Genomic DNA, 15,980 nt, shown 5'->3' with positions numbered 1-15,980 from the left:
AAAAGAAGTAGTGTATTCATCATCATTAGAGAGTAAATATATACAGAACTATGGACAAATTTCCCTTCAAGCTGAGATGCTCACATACCCACCTTGAGAATTTTAAGATAAAGCTTTGAATTATTTGATTTTGAAGTAATATCCCCTGTTTTCTGAAAAACAGCAAACACCTGGGAAACTAACGAATACAGATTCACGGTCCTCAATCCAGATCTGTCTTCATCCCCTTGTTTATTTTCTGTGACTGAGAATCCACTATGGTTTGAAATCAGCCTAGCAAAATAGACTTACAGATTATACTATCAGGATTTAATTAAACTTACTCTCCCAAAATAAGTTTCTGTAAGAAGACTTTATTAGAAGCAGAGAACAGTGTACATACAATAAAGTAGATAGAAAACAGCAGAGACAGCACTCTACTCCATGCTTGGAAGATTTTGAAGATAAGCAAGAAATAAATTAAGAATTTCTGGGTCAGGCATGATGTCATCACATTGTGTTAGAGTGTTCCCACCACTACAGGATTCCATAATATATGAAGATAACATACATATATTATAATATAACTTATTTTATTCTTGCTTGCATTCTTTACAATGGAATAGTAACAGAGTAGTAAATATATACAATGTTAAATTAGTAGAAAGAGAAAATGTGTAGTGTTAGAACCAATTGGAATTGAACTACATGGAATGCCTTGGAATAAGGGACTAATCATACTATAACCTACCATACTATAGAAATATTTGTACAAACATCATTTATAACATCAGTCATTCAGATAATTTCTCTCAACAAAGTCATATACATGCATATTCAGAAATATTCTAATCTTTTGACATTAACTGAATGTCACTAAAAGCTTTACATCTTATTCTTTGGTACGAAATAGATTAAGAATTATGATCTTAGCTACCAATCCATGAATCAAACCAAATATTCATTTTTTGTACTAATTCTGTCAAAACAGGCAAGTGCACAGCGTGCTAAATAATTCTAAATGAACCAAATATTCCTGTTGTAACCCTTCATTGCACAATCACAAATAAAAACATCATACTTGAAACAATTAGATTGTGGTAGTTATAACTTCAAATAACAGTATCTATTTAGCATGCTTTTAAAGTGAAATATTAAAATGGGAAATCTGGCACACTTCTCTTGGATTTTTCTTACTGAATTATCATTATGGACTTTATTTTATTTTACAATACTATTCAGTTCTACATAACAGCCACAGATTCCCTTGTTCTCCCCCTTCCTGCCCCCCTCCCCTTCCCCCCAGCACACCCCCCATTTTCACCACCTCCAGATCAATGCCACCCCCGAGGACTGAGATCGACCTGATAGACTCAGTCCAGGCAGGTCCAGTCCCCTCCTCCCCGATTGAGCCAAGCGTCCCTGTATAAGTCCCAGGTTTCAAACAGCTATCTCATGCAGCGAGCCCAGGACCTGGTACCACTGCTTAGATGCCTCCCAAACAGATCAAGCCAATCAACTGTCTCACCTATTCAGAGGGCCTGATCCAGTTGGGGGCCCCTCAGCCTTTGGTTCATAGTTCATGTGTTTCCATTCGTTTGGCTATTTGTCCCTGTGCTTTATCCAACCTTGGTTTAAACAATTCTCGCTCATATAAACCCTCCTCTTTCTCGCTAATTATAACTTGACTATGCAAGCACAACTGGATAATTTTTTTTTTGTAAACTGAAGCATTTTCTTCTCAAGGGAGGAAAAAGATTGATATGATTCAGGAAGTAAATGCAACTTAGGAGTCTCAGGAGGCCAAGAAAGTTACAGGATACAAGAAGACTCCACTTAAGTAAGGGTAGAAAAGCAAGAAACAGTTACTGGGGAGAAAACTCGTATCGAGGTGCCTGCAGTTAGGGCAGAGTTCTGGGGATAAAGCTTTTGTAAGTCATCAGCCACACTTGGATGGGTTTTTTGGAAACATAGCTGCCTCTAAGTTGCCCATAATCTTGTAAAAACTTGCCCCATGCTCCTTAAAGTAACCCCAATAAATTTAGAATAGCCTGCTTACTGGTCCACGGGGACCTTTGATGTTTTCTCACCTTGATGAAAGGGAATAACTCTCTGAGGTCACTTCCATTAGGATATTAATCCCATTCATGAGAGCAGATTTCTATTGTTCTAATAATTACAGAAAGAATACATCTCCCAATACAATAATGACTACTTAGGATTTAAAACATTTGAGGATTGTATAGGACTGATAGATTAAGGAGACATTAGATAGGGTAACCACTAAATTTCTATTTTCATAAGTGTGTATGTGTGTGTGTTCATATATCTGATGAATTTTCTTGATTTTGAAGAAACAAATCTTTTCCCAACAGCAAAGAACTTATCCTCCAATTGCAATTGGTAAATGTTATTTAATGTATGCTACTTTGTTAAATTATCATCATGTGGCATGTTCCCTTCTGAAGATGTAAATATGCTATCTGTATTTTGGTAAACCTAATTGGCTTCAAGAAAGAAAGAAAAAATTTTACCTGGGCCCTTCAAAAAACTGAGATTTGGAGAAAGAAATCTTTTTATGTGGCAAGTTCTAATGCCAATCAAGAAGTTACTTCACAATCAAGGAAAGTTCACGTTCTGGATCCTTGGGAGACAACTGTTCTCATAGTCTATCTGACTGACTTTCTATATCTTTTCACTCCTTTAGTTTATGCTCTGTTAGACCTTAGTAGCCTCCATTAGACAGCTACTGTCTGTGCATCAGCTTCTCTCTGCACATTGGTTTGCCTTGTTTTGGAAGATGGCCTCCACTATTTTATGTTATCTGCCTCAAATTCACATTCATGCAGGAACAATATTTGATTGACCAAGCCCCACTCCATTTACTCATCACACCAAAGCTTTCCACAGCAGAGCACCTCATAGAGAACTGTCCAATATCTGGTACTAAGAGAAAGCTTTTGAACAAAAAGCCAACCCAGACCGTTCATCCATGACTATGGCAGATGTGTCCCATAGCAACTGAAACTCAGGAAATGGCAAGCACATTGAGACAGGGTTCCAATGGCAATCTATATCACATAACTGTCTTATTTACAGTTTATATTGCTGTGAAGAGACACTATGGCCATAGAAACTCTTTTAAAGAAAAACATTTTATTTGGTGGCTTACGGTTTCAGAGGTTTAGTGCATTATCATCATGGTTGGACATGGCAGCATACAGGCAGATATGGTACTAGAGAAGGAGCTAAGAGTCCTTACATATTGATCTGTAGGCAACAGGAAGTGAACTGACTCACTGGGCATAGCTTGAGCATATATGAGACTTCCAAGCCTGTTTCCACTGTTACACACTTTCTCCAACAAGACCATACCTATTCCAGCAAAGTAACACCTCCTTAATAGTGTGACCCCCTATGAGCTTGGGAGCCAATTATATTCAAACTATCACAATAACCTAGTATATAATTGTATGCTTCACCTTTTTACTAACAGTCTGCTCAAATAAGTGGGTTTTGATACTTGGCATCTGACAAGTTATCTCGTAGGTATGATTTATATACATCAAATAGACTTAGAATGAGTGTAAGGCCATTTAAAATACAAGTCCTACAGGATTTGGTCAAATCTACATAACTTCAAAGCATACTTTCATGTAAGACACAGGTAGATTAGATTTTCTTGTTTTTTACTATATTTCCACATTCAAATTCAGGTTCAAATTATGTTAACTGAATATTAACTAGAACACAGAATTTCCTTTTTGCTTCATATTTTTTTTTCTATTCCAGGAAGGGTTTGTTAATGGATTTCAAAATTTCCAAAAACTATGACAATATTACATAAATTTAAAGTGAAGCTTGTAGAGAAAATAGGAATTGATACAGAGTGGAAATGGAGCTGAAATGAAAATGGAAGTAAGATAAAAATGTAGCATTATAAAGATATTTTTAAAACATTCTAGTCAACTTTATCAGTCAGACTACTCTCTATCATATGTGATATGAGTTAAATAATTACCAGGATAGGGTGAAATTACTCCCCAAACATAGGACATATTGTCAAAACAAGATCACATAGCAGTAGGTTTAATATGTCCTTAGAGTAGGTAGAACAATGGGTTTCATTAGTTTGGTTAGTTTGGTTTTTGATTGTAGTGATAGAACATCACTATGAAAAGCAACCAAGAAAGAGTTTATTTCATTTTATGTATAGGAAAGTCAGGGCAGGAATTCAGGCAGGACAGGAAACGACACAGGAAGTGATGCAGAGGTCATAGAGGGGTGCTGTTTACTGCTTGCTCTTCATTCCTTGCACATTATTTTTTCTTATATCACACAGGATTACCAGCGTAGGGTTGGCATTGTCCACAATGAGCTGGGTCATCCCACATCAATCTTCAATCAAGAAAATGCAGCTCACACTTACCCACAGGCCAATCTAGTGGGGGGATTTTCTCAATTGATATTTTCTCATTGAAAATGACTCTATTTTGTGTCAAGTTAACATAAAAAACAGGCAGTACATCTTTCTTTGGTTTACTTCAGGCAATTTTGCATACATTATCTTTACACTGGTACTTTGAATATTTATTTGACAAGTACTTGTTAAACATATATTTATGACACTTTTCTAAATTCTGAGAATATAGATTATTCTATAGAAGGCTAATAAGAGATAAGATACTTGCTCAGAATTAAATTCTGGTTGAATAAAGTAAACAATAGCAAACACACAGAAATGTCCACAAAACCACTTGTAGATTATACTAACATCCATGAAGCAAACATTTTTATTTATTTAATTTTTTTAATTTTAATTTTTTTATTTTTCGAGACAGGGTTTCTCTGTGTAGCTTTGCACCTTTCCTGGAACTCACTCGGTAGCCCAGGTTGGCCTCAAACTCACAGAGATCCACCTGCCTTTGCCTCCCAAGTTCTGGGATTAAAGGCGTGCATCACCACTGCCTGGCAGCAAACATTTTTATAAGGCAAATAATGTGACAGATAATTCCTGGTATGTAGAGGGATCACAACTGACTATAACTGAAAGGAGATGATACATGAGTTAAGAAAAATTAGACATACAAGCAAGTTAAGACTCCTTCAGAAATAAACCAGGTAAGGAGTTTGGTTTTTATTTTTATGTGGTGGAAAAAGTAGTCATTGGATAGTTCAAAGAGGCTGCAGAATATCTCTACTTTGTATATTTCGAAAATGTTATGTGAGAAACATATAAACTGGAGGAAGGAAGCAGTCATAGCACACGTAGGCACAGAAAGCCTGGTGTAGTACTGTTGGTACTCTGCACAGAATATAATGATGCTGTAGACTACGCAAGTGTTCAGAAAAAGGAAGGCTCAATGGATTTTGTATGTATATAGAAAGTACAATGAATGAATTCATCCGTTTATTATTTGTATATAAGAAAGGTATTTTCCTAGGCAGTGATTATTGAGATGTGAATTTGAAATCACAAGGAAAAGATGAAAGAAAATGTACAGTTGGAATTTTATTAAACCACAAAGCAAGCTTTTGTAAGGAAGAAATCAACAAAATTGAAAGAATGTATAGAATGAAAGAAAATATCAGTAAAATACTCATTTGAAAAAATTAATATCCAGATATAGAAAGAACTAAAAAAAAAACAACAGCAAAGCAATTAAAAATATGATTATACATTTTGAGAAAGCATAAAAACTTAAATGGCCTATAAATATACAAAAAGGCTACAGGAAAATGCAAATAATTAAACTATATGATGAGATTCCTCAAAATATTGAAATATATCTCCCCAGTCATCCAAGTACTCTAAAGTAAAGTAAATCAATGTACAGAAAGAATAGGGGAATTCCCATGCTTACTCCAGCCATGTTCATGGTACACAGAATAAGTACTTATCGGAAGATGGACAGGTAGACTTACAATATGATAGACCAATTTAACCATAAGTAAAAATAAAATAAATTGTTATTATACAGACTGGGTAGGTAGGATTTAATATGTTAAATTAAATACTCAAACTCCTGCAAATGTCTCATATTCTCTCTAATATATGAAGTCCAGAAAAAGCAATGAGCATAGAAGAGTGATTTGAAAAGGTTTAGAAGAGGATTGTTTAGAGGTGGATTGATAAGATGTAACCAAAAATAGTAGGAATAAGTTATAATGTTGTACAACCTTGTGTCTCTAGCTTCCAGTAACTTATCACCTATTCCATGAGATACTAGAAAGTTAAAGTTCAAGGGCTCCACACTCAAAGAAATCACAAGAATAGGGAATGCTGATATCCTGTTTTGATTAATACACATTGTATAGTTTGTTAAAAATGCTGTGAAAAGCAAAAAGACACAAAGTAAAAGTATATACAAGCATCCACAAGCAAAGACCACCACTCCTGAAAAGAACAATTCTTACGTTTTTATATATCACTTAAGCACTTTAAACAAAAACATTTAAATAGATGATAAGTTCCTACTGCTGAAGATACTACACAGTTCTCTTGTAGAGAGATAATATGTAATTATTATCAGAAAGATAATCAGTCCAGAACTTCCTACTAGCTCTTTTCCAGAGTTCTAGAAGGTACTATGTAGGCTGCTGAGGAATAAAAAAACATTAACAGTCTTATCCAGTACTGGACTCTTGCATGCTACAATGCTGACTTGCTGGCAGAATATGTCCACTAGTACAATCAGAACTGTTATATAAATAACCAATTACTTCCTGAATGGTCTTGAGGTCTGCTCCCAGAAGGGAATTCGAACTTGGTATTTGTAAATCTGGCTTTAAATAAATAATAAACAAATAAACAAACAAACAAACAAACCAAAAAAGAAAAAAAAAACATAGCTGGAGACACAATAAGCAGGAAGAACCCTGCTATTGTTTTTATGTTAATTGGCCATGTCTAATTATTTTCTAAATATTTATGTCTGTGTCTATAGGTCTGTCCTGCTCTGAATCTAGAATTAGATGTAAGTGATGCAAAGACTCATAAATAAGTCAAATGCTGAGATTTATATCATTTTCAGGCTATTGCCAAGGCTACTGATTACCCTCCATATCTTGATGATTAGGTCCTATTGCTGAAGAAAACACTAACATACGTCATTGAGCAGGGATAAGTAAAGTTTGTGCTTAACTAGAAACTTTACCCTATTGATGAGTATTTACGATTTTGGACGGTACTTTTCATGCTCCCAAAAGAGAAAGGTAATAATCAATATCTTGAGCTATAAATACTGCAACCTACAACAATGACTTGTCTGCAAGATATACTGTTACAATAATGGCATAAATGTTCTGGCAGTAACCAACCATTTTCTGATTGGATTTAAGGCCCACTCCATGAAATAGAATCTATACCCAAGAGTGCTAAAGTGGACAAGGACCTAAGACCAGATAGGTCATGGACCTAGGGAAGCCTAATACTAAAAGAACATAGCATTAAAATAACTCCTAATAAGATATTGATATACCCATAGATCCATGCATCACCTAGCCCTCATCAATGAAGATTCTTGGAAGTAGATGAGAACTAACACATAGACCCACACTGGACAATGTGCAGAAAGTGAGAGAATTTGAAGAACTCAGTTCTAAATGAGACATTTTTATCAACCCTGTCCACTGTTCAGGGATCTATATGGAAGTGGAGCTGGAAAGATTGTAAGAAACAGAGGTGATGGATGACTTCAAGGAAACAGTGTTTTTCAGACACAGCAGGACTGATGTACAAACAACATCACAGAGACCATGGCAGTACATGTAAGACCCGCAAAGTTTCAAACTGGATAGTTTCCCATCACTGAGAAGAGTAAATAGACACGGGCTACCACTCCTAAGCAAGAAGTGATATGTAGTTGATACCTGCTGGTAAAGAAATAAATCAGTTTTCTCTAATGAAATTTCATTGGGTAAATTAACTGAATTTCAGGATACGCCCTGTGCCCAAAAGTAGTTGGCAAACACAAAATAAACTCAATGGTATTTTACAGACATTTATTTATTATTTATTTATTTGTTTGTTTGTTGTCATGCTGATCTTTTATTTGCTTATTTTGAGTTCCATTTGTGTGTGTGTGCCTTTATTTGTTTTTCTTTTTTTTTTTAATTCTTTTTTTTAAGATTTTTTTTTTTTTTACTTATTTATTTATTACGTATATATAGTGTTCACCGGTATGCCAGAAGAGGGCACCAGATGTCATTACAAATGGTTGTGATCCACCATGTGGTTGCTGGGAATTGAACACAAGACCTCTGGAAGAGCAACCAGTGCTCTTAACCTCTGAGCCATCTCTCCAGCTCCATTTTTCTTTTTCTTTCTTTCTTTCTTTTTTTTTTTTTTCCAAGACAGGGTTTCTCTGTGTAGCTTTGCACCTTTTCCTGGAACTCACTTGGTAGTCCAGGCTGGCCTCGAACTCACAGAGATCCGCCTGACTCTGCCTCCCAGGTGCTGGGATTAAAGGCGTGAGCCACCACCGCCCGGCTTCTTTCTTTTTTCTTTTTTGAAGAGAAAAAGAACATAAAGTTTGGTGGATAGGGAGGTAAAGAGTGTGTGGGAGAAATTTGGAGGAAAAAATCTTGATCAATGTATATGTGTGAATTTTTAAAATAATAAATCCTTTTTAAAAGCTGAAAGACAGATGATATTCAACTTGATTTGTACATTATGCAATTTATATGTGATTCAAAAAAATCACACGATAATCTATAAATATGATTGTTTTCATAGATTTGGGTATTTGTTAAATTTATGTAAAAAAGTTAAAATATTTTCTTGTATCTTGAAGTTATTAACTGTAGATGTGCTGTAACTAGATGTGTTGATTTTCTTCATTTAATACATAATGGTAATTCATTCTTCTCAGTCCAATATCACAGTTTTTCTCCCAGTTGTTTCCTAAATTTCCCATAAAATCTTCCCACTAAACACTGAAGTTACAGGTTTGATGGGGGATATAGCTAAGAGCACATTCCTAGTTAATGTCGCTCATGGCAGGTCTAGGTACAATGATGTGTCCCCTGCTTGTGGTGGGGTTTGCAGCATGTGGGCTGGAGCTACAGCATGGCGGATTCCTGCATGGCTCCCAGAGCTGGCTGTAAACATAGTTCTACCATATTGGGAAGCCTAAGTGGGCGGAGCCAGTAGCCAAATCTACCATCTCAGTCCTAGTCATTCTATAGTTTAAAGCAATAGTTCGCGATAAGTCAGATTCAGATTAAATAAATCTCTAAATGGTTTACAGTGTGTGTAAAATATATATGTAGGCTTGGAGAGGGGAAAAGAAATATAGACAGTTATTTAAAGATATAGTTTTAAAAAATAAAGTCTTTAAAGAGACAGTAAAGGTAATATAAAAAATAAGCCACGTAAAGATGGATATTACACAGAGAATCTGGATTGTGTTGTCTTTGGGATTTTTAACTGCAGAGAGACGTTTGATTATAAAAGCTACTGTATTAAATCAATATGTATAATTTAAAGATATCTTGATTTCAAAATCTATGTCTATGGATATGTTGCTTTGGAAAAGAGGTTCTGCTTTTGTTTCCACAGAAGATGAGAACCTGTGGATTCTTTCCAGGCTAATATGGTTTGACCAGTCAAGACCCCCTGAAAAGTCCCTAATGACACCATAGTACAGATGATCCAACATCCAGAATGGCTTCAAGGCAATTCACTCAGACAATGCAGCCTCATAGACTGTTCCAGTCAGGACTTAACTATAATTCTTAATTTTCTCAGGATCCCCATTAGACTGCCAGTGCAGGAAGTAGTATAAGAAGCTATGCCCAAATTCCCAAAATATTGTTTATTAATGTTTATTTTTATTTAAAGGGAGTTGATTATAAATACAATCTCTTTCCAAAGAAAAAAAGGGGATAGTATAGATATAATAGGATGAAAGGGTAGATTATTAAATCTACTTTTAAAAAGCAGCAACTTGTTTAAAATGTTTTATATTGGTATAGATTTTAGTTTATTGATACAAATTTCAAGTTAATTTTGTTATGCTATATGCATATTTCTACTCTTGTTAAGGTATTATGTTTATGTAACTCATTTAAATTGTAATGGATAATTAAGGAATACAGATTAATAATTAGTCTTCTATGATAATCAAACTTGTAGTCATGTTAAGTTTTCTAGGTATACATAAATATATTTCAATTAGATATTCAAACACTTCAAAGACCTACAGAATGTGGCATTTAAAATGTTTTAAAAACTTAGACTTTCTGGACAGTGAGGCACATCTGTTCCTGGCAGCACCAATTTACTTCAAAGAGAAAGATGGGAGTCGAAGACGCTCCATGTGGAGTTTATCTTCTTGGCAAAAATAGCCATTTGGACAAGAAACTGTTCTTGCCTAGACTGCTTGACAAAATGTTGTATCAACTGGACATGCAGGACCCATAGGAAAGTGACTACTAAACTTTTCAAGGCAAAATGATCCTTCAGGTTCCTGCTTCACAGAAGAAACTGCCAGACATTCTACAGAACACAGAGAGAAATGACTGAGAGACTCTAGGCCTATGAACTGAAAATGGATGCCCCAACATTGCAGAACTTTAGTTGACTGTCCAAGCAGCCAGATGTCTCTGTCATTCTAGTTTTTGGAAGTTGCTTATAATGTACTTTCTGTTTACTTGGGTAGTATTATTCCTTCTGAGGTCTTTGATGTAGTTGAAGACTAGATAGTTATAATTATAGTTTTCCTTGGTTATGATAAGAGATAAAGTGGGAATGAAACCTTAGACTCACAAATATAGGATAGATAAGATATCTTCTTTAATTTTAGAAAATACAAATAGACTAGCTATTGTAACTATAATTCTTGCTTGATATATGCAATTTTACTAGGTTAAAGTTAAAACCTTTCTTTTGTTTAGAAAGAAAAGGGGAAGTGATGGGGGGACGTCTTTATGTATGCTGTGAAAATATGTTACTCTGATTGGTTGATAAATAAAGCCATTTGTCCTATGGCAAGGCAGCTTGGAGGCAGGCAGAAAATCCAAACAGATAGGAAGGAGAAAGACAGAGCAGAGGAGATGCTGCCAGTTGCTGCCATGAGAAGCAAGATGTAAAAGTACCAGTAAGTCACAAGCCACATGGCAAGTATAGATTTATAGAAATGGGTTAACTTAAGATACAAGAACTAGATAACAAGAAACCTGCAATGCCATACTTTGAAAATAATATTAGCTTCTGTGTGTTTATTTGGGTCTGAGTGGCTGCAGGACCAGCAGGTGAGAGAGATTTGTCCTGACTGCGGGCCAGGTGGGACACAGAAAAACTTTCAGCTATACAGGTTCATCCTCAGTTTTTTATAGTATTCTTCCCGTAGATTTCCCATGTATTTGTCACTTTTGTGTCATGTGTCCTAAGCTCATGGATTTGTTCTTTGGTTTTGCCCAGCACACTATCTAGCTCCCTATTCTTAGCATTCACCATTTTGGGCATTTCCACAACTGTATACGTTTTAGGACACCATTACTGACTTTATATTCTTTTTCTATGTACTCTGAGTCTTTTAGACATTTCTGGCTTATTTCTACATTATTATCTATTGTTACATGTAGGAGTAAGCTTATTCTCTTGAGATCAAATTAATAGCTCCCATGATAACTCTGTATGCTTTCTTAGGACATACCACCAATACTTAATGATTTCTCCTGCATGTCACCTCTTATAGGTTCTAGTCCCTCTCACATCATTACACTGAGGACCTGGTTTTGACACATGAATACTTATACTCAAGTAATATCCAGACTACAGCAGAACTTAGATGCTGCAAGCTCAGGCTTTGTAGTCCATTTTCCATCAATCTTCTTCTCATAAGAAAATTTTATATATACATATCATATATCTAATCACTATTTCATTATCTATAAAACTTTCATGTGAACATTAAAAAAGAGAAATTCAGGTTGTTTTAGATGTAGTAAAGTCACTGTTTTCCTGTGAATCAAATCCCTTTCTCATTTATAGATTCAATGTTTATTCCATTTAGTTTAACATGGGATTTTTCAGTAAAAAAATTTTTTCAGTTAAAAAAAAAAAAAGAGGAAAAGGTTCTTACTGAGCAGTGTGCCCGACTCTGGACTGTCCTAAGACATTATATCAGCCTCAGTGGAAAACTATTTATGTAGCAGCTCACTGTCCATTTTCAGCTCAGTAATTGTGACTGTGCTTATCTATGTTTTAGAACAAAACAAACACATAAGTAAGGAAATCTAATTATTAGGTAAAATTAAAATGTGTATTGCATTAAGATTTTGAACCAATCACAAAATATCCAAATACTTATATGTCTCTATATGATAGATATTAGCTTCCTGGTATTCTGTTCACACTTGGCAGATTTCTAAATTAGAGCTAGTAAAATGTCTAATGTCGATGAGGAATAAATTATATAACACAATAGTTTTGAAATATTACAGGTTTCAGGATATTTTAAGGGAGACACAGTCACACAGATTCTTTTCTCTGGTTGTGACACTATGGCTATAGAGAATCAACCTAAATATGACTAGTTTAATGCCATCTCAGGCAGTGGTTTTAAAGAAGGCAATTCAAAGCCCTATGGGAAAAATTTATAAATGAACAGAAAAGCCAGCAACAACTAAGATTTTACTTTGTGTGTTGAACATAGTGTACAGGTTAGTGGAAATTTTCTGGAAGAACCTTAAGTACACTTTCACCTGATACCTTTCAGCACAGGGCAGAGAAGTGCACTATGAGTTGAGGTTCTCTTCAAGAAAGCTTGGTGGTTAGAATACCTGTTCATGTTGATGATGAAGGATAGACTTTACAGGGAAACAACAGCAAACAGGCAGAAATTAAAGCTTGGAGTCTGATTGCAAAGATACCTCTGTGCTGGGCAGGTATGGCTTAAAACTATATGTTAATCTCATAAATAACTGTGTATGTAGCTGGAGGGTTTCTTTCCAGCTCCTGCCAAGCCCCGGCAGTCCCATAGCCCACTTATAAAATAAGCACACAGTGTAAGCCGGGCGGTGGTGGCGCACGCCTTTAATCCCAGCACTCGGGAGGCAGAGCCAGGTGGATCTCTGTGAGTTCGAGTCCAGCCTGGGCTACCAAGTGAGTTCCAGGAAAGGCACAAAGCTACACAGAGAAACCCTATCTCGAAAAACCAAAAAAAAAAAAAAAAAAAAAAAAAATTAAAAAAAAAAAATTAGCCCATATCTATTAGTCTATAAGTTGCGTGGCTTACCAGTACTTTACATCTCGCTTTCCATGGTGGTGCCTGGCAGTGTCTCTTTGTGTCAGCCTTCCACTTGCCAGAAGTCTCCTCTCTGCTTGTCCCGCCTATACTTCCTGCCTGGCTACTGGCCAATAAGCATTTTATTTACACAGAGCGATATCCACAGCATGTGTATGTCAGAACACAAGTGCATGATGAGATCAGTTCATATCTAAAAATTGAGGAGCACTGACATAATTAGCTAAACGTACATTTGAGGTTTGTGGAATACAGAATTCACTTATATATTAATTATAATCCTGGATATGTGTGTTTTCTCATATATAATCTTAATAAGACAGTGAATGATTTAACAATATGTATACTCAGGACTTAAAATTACCAATAGGCTAAAGGAAGAAAACAGAATTCTACCAGAGATTAATGGGGCTTTAAAAGTAAATACATCGTAAGATGCAGTGATCAAGGAAAGAGAGGTACAGATAAAAGTTCTTAAAATGAGACTTGAAGACAAAGAAAGAACTAGGCATGGAAAGAATCACAGGAAAATGTCACAGCACCTGTGAAGACAGAGGCTGCAGAGCATGACAACTCTGATTAAAGTCCATGGACAGATGTAGAGATAGATCTGAAGAGCAAAAGCAGAACAGATCCTACAGCATATTTCATCATCTTTGGAGGGACGCCAGAGTAAACATGAAGTGCAATGGAAGTTCAGAAATTTTCACACATAGCAGAACACCATCACACTCTAGATAGGCCACTGTTTGAGAAGAACACTAAGAGGGAAATACAGGAATTTTGAGTGGAGTTGGTGACACTGGAGATAGAGAGAAGACAGTAGCTGGGAGACAGATTAAAAACATTTGTTTTTGACAATGCAATGACTCTAGGGACTAATTAGAAACAGAATCAGCATTCATGTTTGAACTAGTGGTTCTGAGTCAGGAAGAAGCACCAGAGCTCACCTTGTGATTTGTAAAAGTACTTGTGAAAGTATTGTGAAATTGAAGTTCAGCAGCAAAGTATATGCAGTTTGACTTCTGAGGATAATTTGGGGTTGTTAGTTCTCTGACTTTTGGGGATCTTCTTGTTTTCTTATGGCTTAGATCTGTTTGTCAATATCATCTTATGGCCTCCCTCAAGTGTCATTTGGCAGATCTTTTCCCCTAAGGCTTACCACCTCTATCCCTCTGTTTGCTAATGACATTTACTTGTCATTGATTCAGTCCTCTCTCCTCATTTGACCTGTTGTATGACTTCTCTTATGTATACATTTCTAATCCACCTAAAACTTCATGCTGCTGATGAAGATTGAAAAATATTGTGTTCTAGTTCTTATCTCATGTTTACTTTCTCTTTGCAACTACAATCATTAGCATAGCCCTAATGAAATGATGCTTTTAAGAATGTGATTCCCTTCAATAGTTCTGTTGTTCAGCTGGAATTGGGCTTAACCTACAGGTAGATGGTAAATGGCTCTAGTTGCAGATATCTATACTTCAGAAAGCTAAAGGTATTGTGAGTTTAGCAAATGAGAAGCTCAGCAATGTCAGGTTTATGTGCTACTCAGACATGAAAAAGAGAAAAGGGAATAGGGATATGGCTTGAAGTTGTCTTGTTAAGACAGGATACAAAATCCAATTGCACAAAGCAAAAAGTGCTGGTTTACTTTTAAATGGAATGTATTTTCCCTCTTTTACCTCACCAAAGAATCAGTTTGAAGGTGATGAGAGACACAGAGTATCCTTCGTTGTCAGAACATGGATCCCCTAAAGCTTTTCCTAAGTTTTGAAACCCTCTGGCATTTGAAATGTCATGAAGGAGCCTCTTATTTTTACTTTAAACAGTTCAATGATGAAACATGAAAACTATTTTTACAGTCTGTATACTGGAAGGTATAGTGCAACTCCTACACATAAACACCGACTTTCACACCTTTAATCATCATTTATTCTTAGAACGTTTACTTTGAGAATGTAGGTTTAAGTCATTTTCAAAAGCATGTTCTTGACATTACAAAATGTTTTCTTAAATACTGAAACTATCATATTTCCCTTTGTGGGTTGTCCTGTAGATGTGTGTGGGACACAGTACTTTAGGATAAATCAGCTATGTTTCTTTTGGGATAACATTGATGTAGTTATTTAGGTAAGGGGTAGTTACAAATGGGTATTAAGAGAAGCCTTAAAGGAAAAAAAAATGAGTTACAAAGGAATAATCATTCCAAAGCACACTTAAAGCTGAGGTCATCATGCAGTGTTGACTGGGGAGTGTGGCAGGACAGCTCAGTAAATCTGTGAAAGCCAGGGAGCAGCAACTATGAAAGCTGCTCCCCCTTCCCCCGGGTGTTCTCTGGCATCCTATTGAGTCACACTGTGTATACTTGATACCCTTGTATAGACTACAAAGTAAGGCAACTCTAATAGAAAGGAAAATCACCACTGAGCACTAATAGGAAATTCATGGTAGTGAAATTTTTGAAAGTTTCAATTTTTTCAGATGAAGGCTGGGAAGCTTGAGGTGCAAAATATCATTTGATAGCACCTGGATGTATATGTGTGTCATACAGAAGGTAATTACCACTTCATCAAATCAAGAGAAGTGAACATGGAAAGTAGGTAGAGAAAACAAGCTCCTTAAGTTCCCTTCCCTATTGTTGTAGATACTAAAGCCACTTTGTATCTATTTGCAACACCAAAATTTGTTCAAACAGTATGTACAAAACCTGTGTAAACCAAAGCCAGAGGAAATCTCAGCACAGAG

This window comes from Peromyscus leucopus, chromosome 22 (assembly GCF_004664715.2).
Source record: "Peromyscus leucopus breed LL Stock chromosome 22, UCI_PerLeu_2.1, whole genome shotgun sequence".
Classification (NCBI taxonomy): Eukaryota; Metazoa; Chordata; class Mammalia; order Rodentia; family Cricetidae; genus Peromyscus; species Peromyscus leucopus.
Note: the sequence above shows the minus strand (reverse complement) of the source record.